This window comes from Natator depressus, chromosome 2 (genome assembly GCF_965152275.1).
Source record: "Natator depressus isolate rNatDep1 chromosome 2, rNatDep2.hap1, whole genome shotgun sequence".
Classification (NCBI taxonomy): Eukaryota; Metazoa; Chordata; order Testudines; family Cheloniidae; genus Natator; species Natator depressus.
Genome location: NC_134235.1, coordinates 162,294,886 through 162,311,404, shown reverse-complemented (window position 1 = coordinate 162,311,404; position 16,519 = coordinate 162,294,886). Strand labels below are relative to the sequence as shown.

Sequence of the window (16,519 nt, the reverse complement as noted above, 5' to 3'; positions counted from 1 at the left end):
GTCTTCTGAATTCCAGAAATAAATCAGACCAAGACTAAACACCCACAAACTATTCCACACATTTAAAATTGGGGGAGCTACAACTCTAATTTAAAGTGTTCTAATTTTCCTTGAGAACGTACATTTGAGTGCAAGCATTATATCTTTAATTATACACACTTTTTTCCACATGACCCCCTTCTTCATTCAGAGTACAGTGTGAATGCATAAGTGGAGCACAATTAGGTTTGCATGAGCAACTATAAGACTGGTATTTCCTAACTTGAGCACTGTCACCTAAATAGTGTTTTAATGCAGTGGTTCTCAGTCACTGGTATGTGTACCCCTGGGGGTATGCTGAGGTCTTCCAGGGGGTACATCAACTCATCTAGATATTTGCCTAGTTTTACAACAGACTACATAAAAAGCACTAGCGAAGTTAGTACAAACTAAAATTTCATACAGACAATGGCTTGTTTATACTGCTCCACATATTATACACCGAAATGTAAGTACAATATTTATATTCCAAATGATTTTATAATTATGTGGTAATATTAGAAATTAAGCAATTTTTGAGTAACAGTGTGCTGAGACACTTTTGTATTTTTTAGGTCTGATTTTGTAAGAAAGTAGTTTAAGTGAGGTGAAACTTGGGGGTACACAAGACAAATCAGACACCAGAAAGGGGTACAGTAGTCTGGAAAGGTTGAGAGCCACTGTTTTAAAGCAGTTCAGATACCCGATTTTTTTTTTTTCCCCCGTAGTTCTCTATCTGCATGTTCGGAGGGCAGATTTTCCTCTTCTGTCATTATTTCATTGATAGAGCCACCTAGTCAGAGAAGACGTTTGAAAGTGGAGAACCACCAGATCAATTCAACGTGAAGAAAACAGTTGACAGAACCTCCATGCATTACCAAGAGTAACCTGCTGGTCTTGCCATTTCTGATTTCCTATTTCAGTGTCCCACCGAATACCCTGCATGTGTCTGAGACCATTCCCTTCCAATTAGATGCAGTCTAGGGGAAAGAGACTTCGGAAAACATGAAGCCAATGAAGACTATCCCCCTGTAGAGCTTCTATCCTGTTCATTTTTATAGCAGCTTCAACTGCCTCTTTACAGAGGCAGCTGGTGGCTGAGTATTTTCATATGAGGGACATTTGTAATAGGCTTCCATCCCCATCCCAAAACACCACAAGTTTACAGACCTCCAATTCATTCCTTTCAGGGGGCAAAGACCATTTTCTGTTCTAGGTTTGGTCCTGATCCATGAATAGGGTTCGGAGCACGACTGTAATACAAATAATCACAGCCCACCCCTCCAGAAAAAGCAAGTTGGGATGATGCCTTTTTGGGGTGGGAGAAATTCTGGATATAAGCCAGTAGGTAAATAAATAGATGCCTCTGTTTCTAGGTCCTGCAGTCTCTAGGTACTTACACAGTTGCAAGACAGTTCACCTTTTCCTATGATATTACACATCCACAGACACACTTTTAGCCCCCTACCCTCCCCAGCCCAGCTTTTCAGAGTGACTCATGTTCATGAACCTGCATTTCTCAGTGAACTTTTGACCCTCCACTGTACTATGTAAATAGTTAATACATTACTAACCCTTAAGTTAAGAGACACCTAAGCCTGTGTTTGCAGTTCTGCCCCAGTAAAACATGTTATTTTATGATCGTTGTAGAAAGAGCTTTGATAAGTCGGGATTATTGCTGTGGTAGGCGGAGCCGATGGAGAACGCTTGTTGTGTCTTCTTGTCCAAGACAGTACCACTTTGCTCCTTTTAAAACTCCAAACCATGACAGTTTGGAGTGCTGTCCTCACCCACAGTACATTTCCCAACTCTCATTCCCCACTGGTGTAGATGGGCATGGCAGCTGGTATAGCTTTTAATCAGAGTCATCAAGACCTCAGAGCAGGAGTGGACATGGTGGTTAGTGGGGTGGCAGGGTCTCTATACTAGCACTTTCCACTTTTGTCACCATATAGGGTTGCCAATTCTGCAGGATTGTCCTGGAGTCTCCAGGAATTAAAGATTATGTCATGTGATGAAAACTCCAGGAATACCTCCAACCAAAATTGGCAACCTAGTCAATAGAGCTGCACTCCAAAGAGAATTTGTTGGGGGATGGGGGGGGGGGGGGGGGTAATCCACGCAGGAGGGAGGAATAGAGGGAAACAGGCTAAGGTGTTTAACTTTCATCCCAATTTGAGTGGAGTTGGGGTGAGTGTGAGGCTGCAAATATGCATGTCCCATAGCACAAGGCCAAACTATTAACTGAATTTTTCCTTGTAAGCTATCAACAGTGGAATAGCTAAATGACTTCTTGAAGAACCACCGCTGACTCCTGAAGATTAAGTTACAGGAATTTGCGTGTTTTAGAAATCAACCTGAATGTAAACTGTGCATCATTTTACAGTGTGAAGTCTTCAAACTAGGAAAGCTAGATTTTTATTTCAGCAATCAAAAGAGACACACAAATTGTATTACAATATGATAATGTCCTAAACTGCATGTAAACTACTTCGCACACAGGCTTTGAATGCCATGTCCACTACAGCAAGAAATATGATTATCGGCTCATTCAGAGATCTTTGAAAAGCTAAGTTGTGTCTGAACAGATAGGCCATATCAAAAAGACAATCTAACAACCACGATGCCCCCAAAATAGAGTGCTCTCTAACCAACGTGCTGCTTCTGTGCAACAGGAGACACTCCATCGCATGGGCACTGTAACAGGGTCGGCACCTACATCTCACGAGCGCCCCTTCTGGTTGAGTGTGTCTGCATTCTTGCAGTAAGTAGCCCCAGCCCTGGTATGGGACAGTATCTTTCTGTGGCCCTGCTGGGCTCAGGCCCTACCCAGGCCAGCAGCCAGCCAGGAGCTCCCTCAATGCTCCCCTGGTCCCTGCCAGCAGATTGTCTTGGGCTCAGCCCTAGCAGCCAGCCAGGAGTGTCTCACTCCCTGGTCCCTGCCAGCAGACTGTCTTTGGTCTAGCTGCTCTTCCAGCCAGGTGTGCAGTCCTTTCTCCTCCAGCTCCAAGCAGCAACTAACTGCTGCTCTGTTCTGCAGCTCCTTCTATATGGCCCTCCTAGCCCCTGATTGGCCACTCCAGCAGCCCCTCTGATTGGTTGCTTCGTCATAACCACTCTAGGCCACTTGGAGGACCTCTCCACTGCTCCTTTCCTTGAATAGGTGTGGCAGTACCCTGAGGCCTCCAGCAAGGGGCCTTTCGGCCTAGTCCACCCCATCACAGGCACCATCTAGAAAGGTGCCACTTACTCTTTCTGCAAAGTAGGCTTGCTTAGAGTGACAGCAAAACGTTTTTTTAAAAATTAATTTATGGGTTGCATAAATGGATAAATTTATGGGTTGCATAATTTATGGGTTGCAAAACAATGGATCCTATTACTTAAAAGTACTCTGCTTCTAGGAAAGGAATGGCATTTCTAATAAAGCCTTTGAAATAGCCTTAACAGCTCCTTAAGCAAATTGTCAGAGAGAACAACTTCCTTATCCACAGTGAGATTTGGCATCAGAAAACCAACAGCTACCTAAAATAAACACTACTGTTAATAAAAGTATTGGATTTGTACACTATTACTTTGAGTTGTGTGGCATGCTGCTAGTTTATCTGTGAAAGATAACTTAAAATTTAATACTTAAACCTTGCATTACTCATACTGGAAAAGACCATTTTAAGCATCTAACAAGCTCTCTTTATTAGACTATGGCATGATGCCCTTTTAGTACAGCCGCTAGGACACCCATATTAGAATATATCTTTAAAACATGCAAACAATAGGCATGGCCAAGACCATCTAACTTCACTTGTCAAAAGTTTACATTCAGTTCTCACGAGGGCTGTTCTTGCTAGATTGGCTAGAAGGCAACTCCAAATTTTATTTTTCAGTATAGACTTTGCCTCAATTCTTGAACACATTTCAGAAGATTTATATTAATTTAGCTGACATGTGCCAAAGCTTCTATCTTGCACAGAATGAATTTTGTAGGTACATCAAGACCTAAATTGGCTGGAGTCTGCAGGAGATAGTCTAAAGTTGCTATAGTGTAGCAGCACCAAAAGGAATTATTTTTATTGGCTTGAACATTCAGATAGATCAGGGACAGTGGGAAAGAGGGTGAAGAGAGAAGTCAGTTTTGTACTGCAACAATTTTAAGTTAATATTTAAAAAGTAACATCTATAAAACATTGCCCTATTTTATAAAATAAGGCATGCTTGCTGTAATTTTTATTCAGTTCTAAACAAATTACAGGAATACAGCATTTATTTAAATGTTTCATTGATTCCCAAGATAGAACACGAGTTAAATCCACTCTAAGTACAGAAGTCTGGATTACTGCAAGAAATTTTAATGTGTTTCCAAATAATACTAGACCAATGTGTCGTCTTTAGATTGTACTTTAATTTCCCCTACATTTCCATGACACCAGTGGAAGATCATAAACTACTTCAAAACCATTATTCTAGGCAAGACTGCATAATTTATCAAGACTTATTTGTTTCACAGCAATATTCTTGAGTATTCATTTGTGAACACTGCAGTGAGGAGGAAAGCAATAATCTTCCAGTGACATCACCCCCAGTCATACATCTGCACTGATTTAAGACCACATACCTCTCCTGTCTTAAAGCAGTTTACCAAAATATCCCTGCTACAATAATATAAAGCATATTATTTCATCTTTGAAATCTCAAACTCTAATGTGCCACACCATTAGAGAACAATAAATTTGAGGGGGGAAGAGCTTTACACCAATTCCTTGGGGCAATCTATGAAAGTTAGGAGTTAAAATCATTTTGCTAGCAAATTTAGTGTTTACCAGAACTAGCAATTTTAGAAGTGAAAAAAAAAAAAAAAACTTAGAAGCTTTACGAGGAATGTCAAAGTTTCCTAAGTTGTGATAAGTATGACAAAAATGAAAGAATCCAATGTTACTACCTTCTTAACTATGCACAGCTTTTATTAGCCAGTTCCATTTGCTTGGCCTAGCCCTGGAATGCTTCACTGGCATTTCAAAATTTGGGATTACTGTCAAATAAAACAAACAAAGCAGCACCACCACTAAAATAATTCATCTCCTTTGATAAGTACAGTACCCTGAACGTGTATACATATAACATCAAGGGCCACAAACGTATGATGTTTATGTAGTTAGAAGCACAATGTTTTCTACTACAATGTCTTAATTTACACTAACATTTAATCTTAAAACAAAATATTACTATTTTGAAGAGCTATTCAGCTTTTGGATTTTCTGCCTCTATGGCTGCCTATATACACATTTTTTTATCTGGAGACCAATTTTAGAAGTTGTTGGATGCCTTCTAAGTAGTTAGGCATTCAATAAAAGCTTTAGAGAGTTTGTTCCAGCAGACTCAAGTTCAGACTGGGGTAAGGTTGAAGCTCTCTGCGTTTTTCCAAAACCGCCAGCATTCCCTAAAATGCGGAGGGTACTAAACATAGGGAATAGGCCAAGTCTTTAGTCCACAGTCTGATAATATGTGAATGAATATTTCAAAGGATTTCTTCTAATGTGCACTATTTTGCATGTCAACAATTTCATATGTAATTGTTTTGCCTGTTTACATAACTTTACTTGTTCCCTCTTAAGGGTAGTGTTTTACTAGCTCAACTAACCTAGTCTCATGTCACCTAAATACTTCACCATCTCCGGGCTTACACCCTTTTCCATATTCACATACTAATTCTGGTATGGAACCTGGAACACGCTACTGTGTCAGTCTTTCCCCTGCTTCTCACCTATTCCCTAACTCAAAGTAGGACACAGTTGGGAACTCTTTCTGCATGCCCACTGCCTTGGAGTTCTGGCACCTTCCGTATTCTTATCAAGCAGCCTGTTAGTCAGCCTTTCCGTTTTTGGGAGAGGTATGTGCGGTGGGTGGGAGGTTGGTTAGTGTGTTAGATCCAAGTTTTGAGTTTGAACTCATCAAAATACTTTCAGCGTTTTGGTTGTTTGAGTAAACCCCACTCACAAAAATAGCAATTCCCATCTTAGTTTTTTAATTCTAGGACGTGGCCATTTCAACTCACCGACTAGGATTTGGCAATACAGTAAAATCCCACATAGTTGGCTAATATCTACGGAGCTGATATTTAATGTTGAATTTGAGCAGCATGATCAATAGGAAGAGCAAAGGAATTTAACAGCAGGAAAGTAAGAGTCAGATTAAAGTACGAGTTGGTGAATAGTGCCATCACATAAAAAGGAAGACTGGTGTTGAAACGTATTCTGCCCTCTTGAGGTCCACATGCACTTAGACAAGAGCAAAACAGTCTCAGGAGTAAGAGCGAGGAGTCTTACATCACACTTGTGCAGCAGTAAATTGCCCATGTAATATTTGACTCAGTCAGGGCAGGAAGAAGTGGTGTACACCTGAGATGTAGAGAATGTGTTTAAAATCACTCAATACACAAATTCATACACAAATAGTGATCAATCATGGTAGAATTGTCCATTAATTAATACATTGTGTCTCAGATTCAAACACCAAATACTAAAAGCTTGAGTAGCAACTATACAGGTGTATGTAATAATGTTAGATACTTTGCTCATTAACTGCACACATTTTTAAAGTGCCAAATTTTAGTTACACTGCTTCATTTGTACTCTGCAAAGAATCTCAGAGATTAATATGACCCTTCTGTTTACCTTTGATAGGTAGGCAACAGCACTAGTCAAATATTTTCTATCTGAAGTGTTTTGACTGAAAATTAGGTTACTGACAAAACAAAATTTTGCAAGAAGTGTCCAATTTATGTGAAAATTTTTGATGTTTGTTTTGGGGCATTAATTTGTTCAACTAAAAAAATTTCCATTTTGATATACTGCCACAGTGCCTCACAGGAATTGTAGTTTGGTCACATTGTGTCCTCATTCTCCTCTACAGATTGAACTAAAACAAGTTTGCTGGGAAAAGAAGTCTAGAGTTTCTATGGGAAACAGAGAATGATTTCTCTCACCTTCAAAAAGGTTTCTTTCTGCTGCAGAAGGAAAATAATTTTTTCCAACCAATTCTAGTGGATACCAGCAACTATCTGGTATGTAAATAATCCTACTTATTTTCAGGTTTCTTTATAGAAGTTGATTGCATGAGTTAAAGTTTCAGTTTACTATTTTTGTTTTTTTCCTTTTGCAAATGCTTTGAGTGACAATATTAGTCCAACCATTAGCTTATTTTGAACATTGTCATGAGCTGAACCAACAAAATATGTCAGCTACTCTTAGCTATTCAAATATTTTCTGTACTTCTAGAACAGATATTACTCAATGCATCTTAATACACATTCAGATATTTAAACAGGTTCATTATATCACAACATCATTTTATGCTTTACTGTTTTTTAGAATACCTGCCTAAGAGACCTTAACTGTATGTAGTCTATGGTTGAAAGCTCTTTTGTTGTAAGCTAAACAGCACAGATCACAAGGAGGTTTGCAAGAGCCAAGTTATTGCTCAGTCACAGGCTTCATATAGGACTGGAGAAGAGGAATTCTAGAAGCTTGTGAAGACTGTGACCACAAGGTCACATGCTGTTGCAAGTGTTAGCATATTCAAGAAATAAAAAAGATGGCTATCAGCTCAAACAACGTATACAAACTCTAATGAAGGTTCAAGTGCCATAATTCTGGAAGAGGCATTTCTCATCTAGGCCCCATGAAAGAGGTATAAACCATTGCAGATCAGATTTCAGTGGCCATCATAGACCCATGTTTTATATGGCTCCCTACTAAGCAATAAATCTACACTTCAAAAACAGACTATAATCTCTCAGACTTTAGTATATCTTTTTTGTGACCATGTAGAGAAACAAGTTCGGGGACCATTTTCAGGTGTGCATCTTGAACATTTCTACTGTGTCTGAATCAGTTTCTCAACATTAGAGCGTGTGGAAATAACTGCTCCTAAGCACAAAAAGATTCCAACATTTACTATGCAATAGTGCAAGCTGCTACTTAAATTACAGCCAGACACCAGTTCAGCCTTCTGGTGCATCACCTTCTTGTTTTATATTTGCTGGGAAAAAGGGCAAATTATGCACTTCGAGTGCAATACAGTCTCTGCCTCAGCTTGCAACCATACAAGGCAATGGGAAGATTGCAATGCTATGGTCACTCTGCCAACACAGAGGCTTTTCCAAGTTTTACATGTTCCATCTGCCAGACAAAGGCTTTAAATCCAAGCAAAAAGCTGTACAAAGTAGTTAAGAGTAAAGCAGCAAAGATGGTAGCCTGCCAACATTTTAGAAACAGAGTTAAAAGGCAACTTCCAGACTATTTTGAAGAGAGGGCTCATGCTTTTTCATGATGCACAGAAGGCAGCATGGAAGGTTTTGTCCGTTTGTTTTAAATACTTCGGACAAGCTTCTCCACATTTTCTCCCTGCTATATGCCAGAATCTCAGTGTGTGTCAGGTTTTCACAATACATCACCTCAGAAACTCTAGAAAAACCTTTAACAAAAGCGCTTTTTTCTCCAGAAGCGTTACCCACTGAAGTCACAGTGTTGCTGACAAGACAGCCACCCCAAATTTTATGTAATACTGAAAAAAAAATCTCATTTCAGTTTTTTGATATTCAGTGTCATCACTTCACTATTTTTCAAACTGTAGTGTCTTCCAGGGCAGAAAAACCTTAATTTTTGAACAAAAAAGAAATACAAGCCCAGTACTGTGTCCTTTGCAAGTCATGTTCAGTGAACTTCACTGTTTATTTCATAATTACGTTTTCTGGAACCATGCGAGGGCAACTCTATACTGTATGTCCTAGACCACTAAAGAGGGGTGTGGAGGGATGGGAGAGGTACCTTCATCCATGACTAGACAGCATGGAGCAGGAAGGATGGATCAGAAGACATTCTGGGGACTTCTCTGCAGGTCTCAAGGAAGTCAGAGGGTAGAGGCCTTACCTTAGTGGTAGCAGAGGAGTAGCTACTCAGCTGCAAAAACATATACGAAAAACCCAAACAGATGTATAGGACAAAACCTATGACAGGCTGTTAGGGCTTGTCCACTTGAGGAAATTTATGTATATATTTATAGTTACACTGGTATAACTCTAGGGTTGCCAACTTTCTACTCACACAAAACCTAACACCCTTGCCCCACCCCTTCTCCAAGGCCTCATCCTTGCTCACTCCAACCCCCCTCCCCCTGTTGCTTCCTCTTCCCACCCTCACCTCACTCATTCATTTTCACCAGGTTGGCTCAGGGGATTAGGGTGTGGGAGGGGATAAGGACTCCAGCTGGGGGTGTGGGCTCTAGTGTGGAGCCACAAATGAGGAGTTCAGGGTTGGGGGAGGGGGCTCTTGACTGGGGCATCGGGGATGGCAATGCAGGAGGAGATGAGGGCTCTGGAGTGGGGCCAGGGATGAGAGGTTCGGAGCATAGGGGGGGCTTCAAGCAGAGGCAGAGGGTTGGGGTGCAGGAGGGGGTATGGGCGCAGGAGGATGCTCTGGGCTGAGACAGAGGAGTTCAGAGGGCGGGAGGGGGAGCAGGCTGGGAAGGGGGTTCCGGTGCAGGGGGAAGAGGGTGCATCTCCCAGAAGCGACAAGTCCTCTCTCTGGCTCCTATGCAGAGGCACGGCTACGCTGCTCTGCGCGCTGCCCCGTCTGCAGGCCAATGGGAGCTGCAGAGCTAGCGTTTGGGGGCGGGGCAGTGCGCGGAGCGCCCTGGCTGCCCCATGCCCAGAAGCCGGAAAGACGACATGCAACTGCTTCCAAGAGCCGTGCAGAGCCAGGACAGGTAGGGAGCCTGCCTTAGCCCCACTGTGCCGCCAACTGGACTTTTAACAGCCCTGTCAACGGTGCTGACTAGAACTGGTAGGGTCCCTTCTCAACTGGGAGTTCCAGTAGAAAACCGGACATGTGGCAACCCTATGAAACTCCCTGCATAGCGACTCTTATTCCAAAATAAGAGCGTACACACAAGGACTTATGCTGGTAGATTTTTCCCTGTGCTGACTAGAAGTGTTTATCTACAATCTCTTTGCAACCTGTATTGAGTACGCATAGCTAATTTATGAGATTTAAGTGAAACATTTACTCTGTTTTTGGAACTGGTATTAGGTGTAAACATTGGTGGCTTACAAGATGAGAGAAATGCAGAGTACCTGCTGGTCAGTAGGGAACATTAAAGTCTATAGGTTACAGAAAAGACATGTAGTTACAACCCTTTAATGGTCTGAATCACTTTCCATGAAGTTACTACTTTATTCTAAAGTTACAGCAGGGGGCTGGTGTAACTAGTGACAATTTCGACATTAGTCAATTAAGCACAGAAGAAGATTCCTTCTAATTAAGATAGTATAAAAATTTGGGTGATTGCTGGAGTCTAAATGCCACAGAAGTGGGTGCACTAAAAGCACATGAATCCAGTAACACTCTCAGATAGGAATTTAAACTGATTAAGTATTTCTTTTAAATAAACAATTTTTTTGATCAGAAGAGTACGTATGTTCATATGTTGGGTAGGGATGGGGAGGAACAAAGAGGTTGTTTTGAAATTTACACCTTTCAATACTTGACAAGATGCCTATTTCAGTCATCTTTTTTGTCATCACACTCCTTTTAGCTTTCCTCCCCAATATTCTAGCCGAGGAAAAAAACTGCTTTTCCATGCATGATCACAAAGTCCAGATTTCAGGGAGTATTTTCAAGAGAGTGTCCAAGTGACTTATGCACCAAAGTCTGATTTTCAAAAGCAACTCAGCCTCAGACAGATTTTCAGTGCCTTTCTTAAAAATTGTATCCTTCATCTGAAGTTGGCAATTTTGCATTTTTTAATACAGAAAGAGACCGTGCCTTTGATTTTTGCAACACAGACCAAAATAATGTTATAGGAAAAAAAGTGCAGATGATTCAAAGTTACCTTTGAATACCTAACTACTGACAGCCACATTTGTGTCTGATGATATGTAAGAATGCTTCCAGGTTTGCTTGTTCTCCGCCCCACTTAGATAAATTTATGATCCAAAGAAGTTACCCAACTTGTGGCACTTTGAGCACAGGTCTGAGTACAGTCGAGTGAAGGATTACTTAAGGTGTAATCTGAGTTACTCAAATGCATGTGATATCTTAAAAAGAAAACAGGAGCTAAACAAACATAGATCAAAGAGCTTGACGCAGGTCCAGACACTTCCACAAATGAATGCAAAATTCCTTAAAAAGAATTCTGTTCCTACCCCTCACTTGCCATTATTAAGTGCAAATCTGTTAGTCTAAAAGCTCTACAGGCTATACTTTGTAAAGGAACTCACTTTTGGCACTGTAGGTTTGCTGCAAAGTGTAGTATCTTGGTAACAGGAGCTCATTTTTGACCCATTACTTTGGTCCAATATTCTTTTTCTTTTTAAACTGGAGCAGATGTACATTTTAGAAGCGGCACAGAAAGACTGATGTCATCCACCTCAACTCCTACCAGCAAGAGTGTGTTTGTGAAGCTTTCAGTGTTAAGATTGGTATTTTATATTGGCTCACCAGCACCACTATAGTTTAAACATCTCTAACTAAAGGTTGACTTTGCTAAGTCCTCTAAAATAGACATGCTTAGTTGGGTTTGTTCGGAATTCAGCGTGCCTCAGGAAGTTGCAGGATAAGGTTACAAATCTGGAGTTCTTTCAGTGTGGAAATCTAGAGACATGAGCCCTGGAAAAAAATAACCAACCTGGAAACTTTTGTTAAAAAATGGCTAATTTTATTTTATTTAGTTTTTGCCCACAGCTAGAGATCAAACTATTGGTTATCAGTGGATCAAAATGGTAGCAGTCTGTTGACTGTTACCCAAGGTAGCAGGTGGCCCCTACTTAAAATCTTTGAGGGACCCAAAATAGAGAACAATATTTAAGAAAATGTACCCTTTTCCCCCCACCATGCCTATGCCAATGCAGAAAAATGGCTAGAGGTTTTTCCATTCTTGCCATTCCACATGCTTTAAAGCTTGACTCCTATAAGTACTCTATGTGAGCAGTTAATTAGATTGCTTTGAAATCTGGTGTGCCTCATGGGGGCATGGAAAAGCATTAGTGATCCAAATTTGGGGTCATTTGACTAATGAGCTAAGTCTCCTTCTAACTAACCGTACAAAGTATCAAGCTGACAGATACGGACGACTGGATGAATCACACCCGTCCTTGAGTTTGATGACTATGTTAACAGAAAGGTACGTTAATCATAGGTGCTGGAACTAGGGGTTCTGTTGCACCCCCTGGCTTAAAGTGGTGTCCATCATATCCAGGGTTTATAATTTGGTTCAATGGCTCTCAGCACCCCCATTATACAAATTGTTCCAGTCCCCCTGACATTAATCATGAGTCCCCAACTAAAACTCTGCCAGAGGTTTGGATAGATCAGTTGGACACTGCTACAATTTGAGTTATGAGTGGCAGTTTTATATGGGGTGGGGGTGTGGGGGAGAAATGTAACCAATCTTTGGGGGGGGGGGGGAAGATAAAGCGGTGAATGCTTCCTGGGAGGAAAGGGATGGGAGACTAGGGGGAAGAGAAGGGGATGGGTGGTAGGGGTGAGGAGAAGTTGGGGGCTCAGGGGAGCGAACAAGTAGGACAGCAGAAAGGGGAATATGGTGGGGGGGGCGGCTGAGTGACAGGAAGAGAGCAGGGGCCAGGACACCTGTCAGCCCCATTCTCCCCTCCAATGTGTAGGCCTGGATCTGTGAAGCTGTTGTCCCTCTAAAGGGTCTGAGCCCCCTCTCATATGATCTGAGATACAGGGGGCCTTCCCCATCTGGAGGTGCCTGAACCCCTCACTGCCCTCCCATGTGTACACCAGGATTTGGAGGGGGCTGTGCCCAGCTACAGAGGTTGGACCCCCTCTCCTCCCCCCCAGCCCATCCGAGCTGGGTTCTCGGGGTGGGACAGACTTCCTTTTTTGCCCTGGTCAGAGGCCCCCACACGAATCAGGATCTGGGGAAGCCCTGCCCCTTTGAGTGGGGAGCTGAGAACAGGTATACTTCATGCATATCACAGACCCTAAAGCACTCAGGAGCGAAGAGGGGTACATCCTGAGAGTGATGGAGTAGTTCACCCATGTCAGAGCTAGGCTTTCTGGTTGTATGCATCTCCATTGGGTATCCTCATTTTCAGTTGAGAACATGACACCTCACATCTTTCAGAGCCTCTTATACTGTAGACAGATAGGTAGAGGAGTCCCTCCCCCAAACAAATATTCTATCCTTCCTGTTTAAAGGAAGATGCTTCTGAGTGCTCTAAAATCCACAGGCTGGCAAGTTCTTATCATTCAATAGCATTAAGATGGAATCTTGTGACAAATGAATGGGTTGTAAAAGGAGGTGAACTGTGGGACAGACAGAGTAAAACGTATCAGTGTTCATGGGGCACACTGGGGCATTGCTGAATGAGAACGGAGTTAAGGTTGCCTGGGGAACCTTCACTCTGCCTCTCCTCGTTTTCTGAAGTTTGAATTTTGCTCAGCTCCATGTTCTGCAGCAGGATGACCGATCACCATGCAACCTTAACTCTGCATTAATGTAGGTTTTTTGCCACTGAATAATGCTATCCACAAGAAAGGTCTCTCAGTCATCGTACTGTACTTCTAAACTCAGGTTTTCACATGTACCTTTTGCTCCTGATGTCGGTATGTCCAGAGAGGTGCTCCTTCAGTTCAGTTTTCTAAAATCATCTTCACTAAAACAGTCAGATGGAGAAGCTCTGCCCACCCTGACAGAGAGGTTTATTCACTCCAACCCAAGCAATTGTATTGGGGTCAGCTGAGTTACAATGTCACCTGTAAGCAGAAGACGCCTAGCTCTGCTTCTGTTTCCTGGGACTCAGCTTAATCATCTCTTACAGAGTACCTGACTGGCATTTGGACTGAGACAAGAGCAAGCTGGCTAAAATTCAATCCCACTAACAAGTGTGCTTGTAAACTGGGACAGAAGACTACACAAGGAAGCCAGAGGCAATATCTGCTCTCTTGGCAGAATAGGAGCATCTACCTTTTCTCACTCTAGTTTTCAACCTGAAGCGTTAAAGTAGTTTCATTCACTTTTGGATGCCAAGGTACCAGCAGTGGCCAAGTGTGCTCTCAATTCCTTATTTGTATATGGTAAGATTAAAAAACACAAAAAAAACAGAAACAAGTTTTAGTGTAGATGTCAGTTATCTCATATCTGCACCTCCAAAAGAGTCTTGCAATGAGCAATTCTGGAATAAAGAGATCACTTGGAAATTTTAGCTGGTGCCTCTAGCACAGGGGCCGGCAAACTTTTTGGCCTGAAGGCCACATCGGGTTTCCAAAATTGTATGGAACACCAGTTAGGGGAGGCCCAAACAGCCAGGCGAGGCCCAGCCCCCTCCCCTTCCACCCCCCCCCCCCCGCTTCTCACCCCCCCAGGACCCCTGCTCCCATCCGGCCCCCCCATTCCCCGACAGCCCCCCCAAGACCTCTGCTCCCATCCAACCCCCCCATTCCCTGACCCCCCCCCAGACCTCTGCTCCCATCCAACCCCCCCATTCCCTGATGGTCCCCCGGGACCCCTGCTCCCATCCACAGCCCCTACTCCCTGTCCTCGACTGCCCCCAGCCCCTGCATCCAACCTCCCCCTCTCCTTCCTGACTGCCCCACCCAGGACCCCTTCCCCCATTCAACCACCCTGTTCCCTGCCCTCTGACTGTCCTACCCCCTATTCACACCCCCGCCCCCTGACAACTTCCCCAAACTCCCCTGACCTCTATCCAACCTCCCCCTGCTCCCTGCCCCCTTACCGCGCTGCCTGGAGTGCCAGTGGCTGGCAGCGATACAGCCGCACCACCCAGAGCGCCAGGACAGGCAGCCATGCCTCCAGGCCAAAGCCAGCCACGCCACCGCGCAGCACAGAGCACCAGGTCAGGCCGCGGCTCTGCAGCTGCACTGCCCGGCAAGAGTTCCCAGCCCCGCCGCCCAGAGCATTGCGCCAGCGGTGCAGTGAGCAGAGGCTACAGAGAACGGGGAGCAACAGGGGAGGGGCTGAGGGCTAGACTCCCCGGCCAGGAGCTCAGGGGCTGGGCAAGAGGGTCCCACGGGCCAGATGTCGCCCACGGGCCGTAGTTTGCCCACCTCTGCTCTAGCAGATAGTATATTACATCCATGCGCCAGAGCCTGCTCTGACTTCCAGCTGGTTTCCAAGAGCAATACCAGGTTTGCTCCACCAATCTATACCTGCTTTTTATGGTGTGGACTGTGTCTTCATGCCTCACCCAGAGGGTTATAATCTATTGGAACACACTCATTGAGAGCCTAGTTCACATCTGGAGACAAAGAGTTTAGCGAGAGACTCACCTGCCTTTCAGGTCATGGTTCACAACCCACTGACCCCAGATTTTTCTCATAGGGTAAACTGAAAGGATTGGGGACGTGGAATCTATGAATCAAATCTAAAACCAGAAAGGACCATTGTAATCATCTAATCTGGCCACAAAACTTCCCCAAAATAATTCCTAGAGTACGTCTTTTGAGGGACATCCAATCTTCATTTAAAAATGGTCAGTAATGGAGAATCCACCACAACCCTTGGTAAATTGTTGCAATAGTTAATTACTCCCAGCATTAAAAATTCAGATTTTATTTCCAGTCTGAATTTGTCTACCTGCAACTTCCAGTTACTGGATCATGTTATACCTTATTCTGCTAGAATGAAGAGCCCATTATAGACAAGTTCTTCCCCATGTAGGTACTTACAGACTGCCATCAAGTCACCCCTTAACAAAGAAAAGGTTAAACTAAATAGATAGACTCAGAGCTCAATCACTAAAAGGCATGTTTTGTAATCTTTTAGTTTGGCAGAGAATATTGGTTGGCTGCTATACTGTGGGGTTCTGTGAGAAAATACTTCTCCCTCTAGGGTGCACCTTATAAATATTGAAATAGAAATTGGCTTTGCAATCCATCTTGTAGCCCATAGAGCTACCTTGGGTTTATCATATTCACTGCTTTGCATTATATTGAGCAGTAATGAAAGGAACCTACAGGCCTGTATCCTGTAAAACGTTTGCTTCAACAAGTTAGCATAAAGCTGAGGCCTATGAACTTTGAATAGATAAATAGCCCAACAGAAAACCCAAAAGTACCAGGGAGCTGAAAATAGAGTGTTTAAGGGCAATTTCTGACCACAGGAACAACCAACCACAAGAGTACCCAAAGAGTCCAATCATAAAAGCGCCATGGCAATGAACTGACATACATAACAGGTACATGAGCGACATTCACAGATACCTAACCACAAGAGGGCCACGGCAACAAATTGACATATATGATCAATTGAAATAATTGATATTAACCTATAAAAGGACACTCCAACATTAGTAAGGTGAGGATATACAAAAGAGGAAATACCCCTACTGAATATGCATCACACACACTGGTGTCAGCGTATCATATTTTAAAAGTTGCATTCCTGCCTAGGGGTAGGAGGAGGAGGAGGAGATGTAGTACTTGGGAGGTACCAGAATGATGGCCACTGGTGATGACGGGGAAGG

General features: G+C 43.0%; 1 protein-coding gene across 1 annotated transcript in view; it reads right to left on the bottom strand.

Moving 5' to 3' along the window:
- Positions 1 to 16,519, bottom strand: part of GRB10 (growth factor receptor bound protein 10) — a 206,293-nt gene that overhangs the window by 156,831 nt on the left and 32,943 nt on the right. The window lies entirely within an intron of this gene.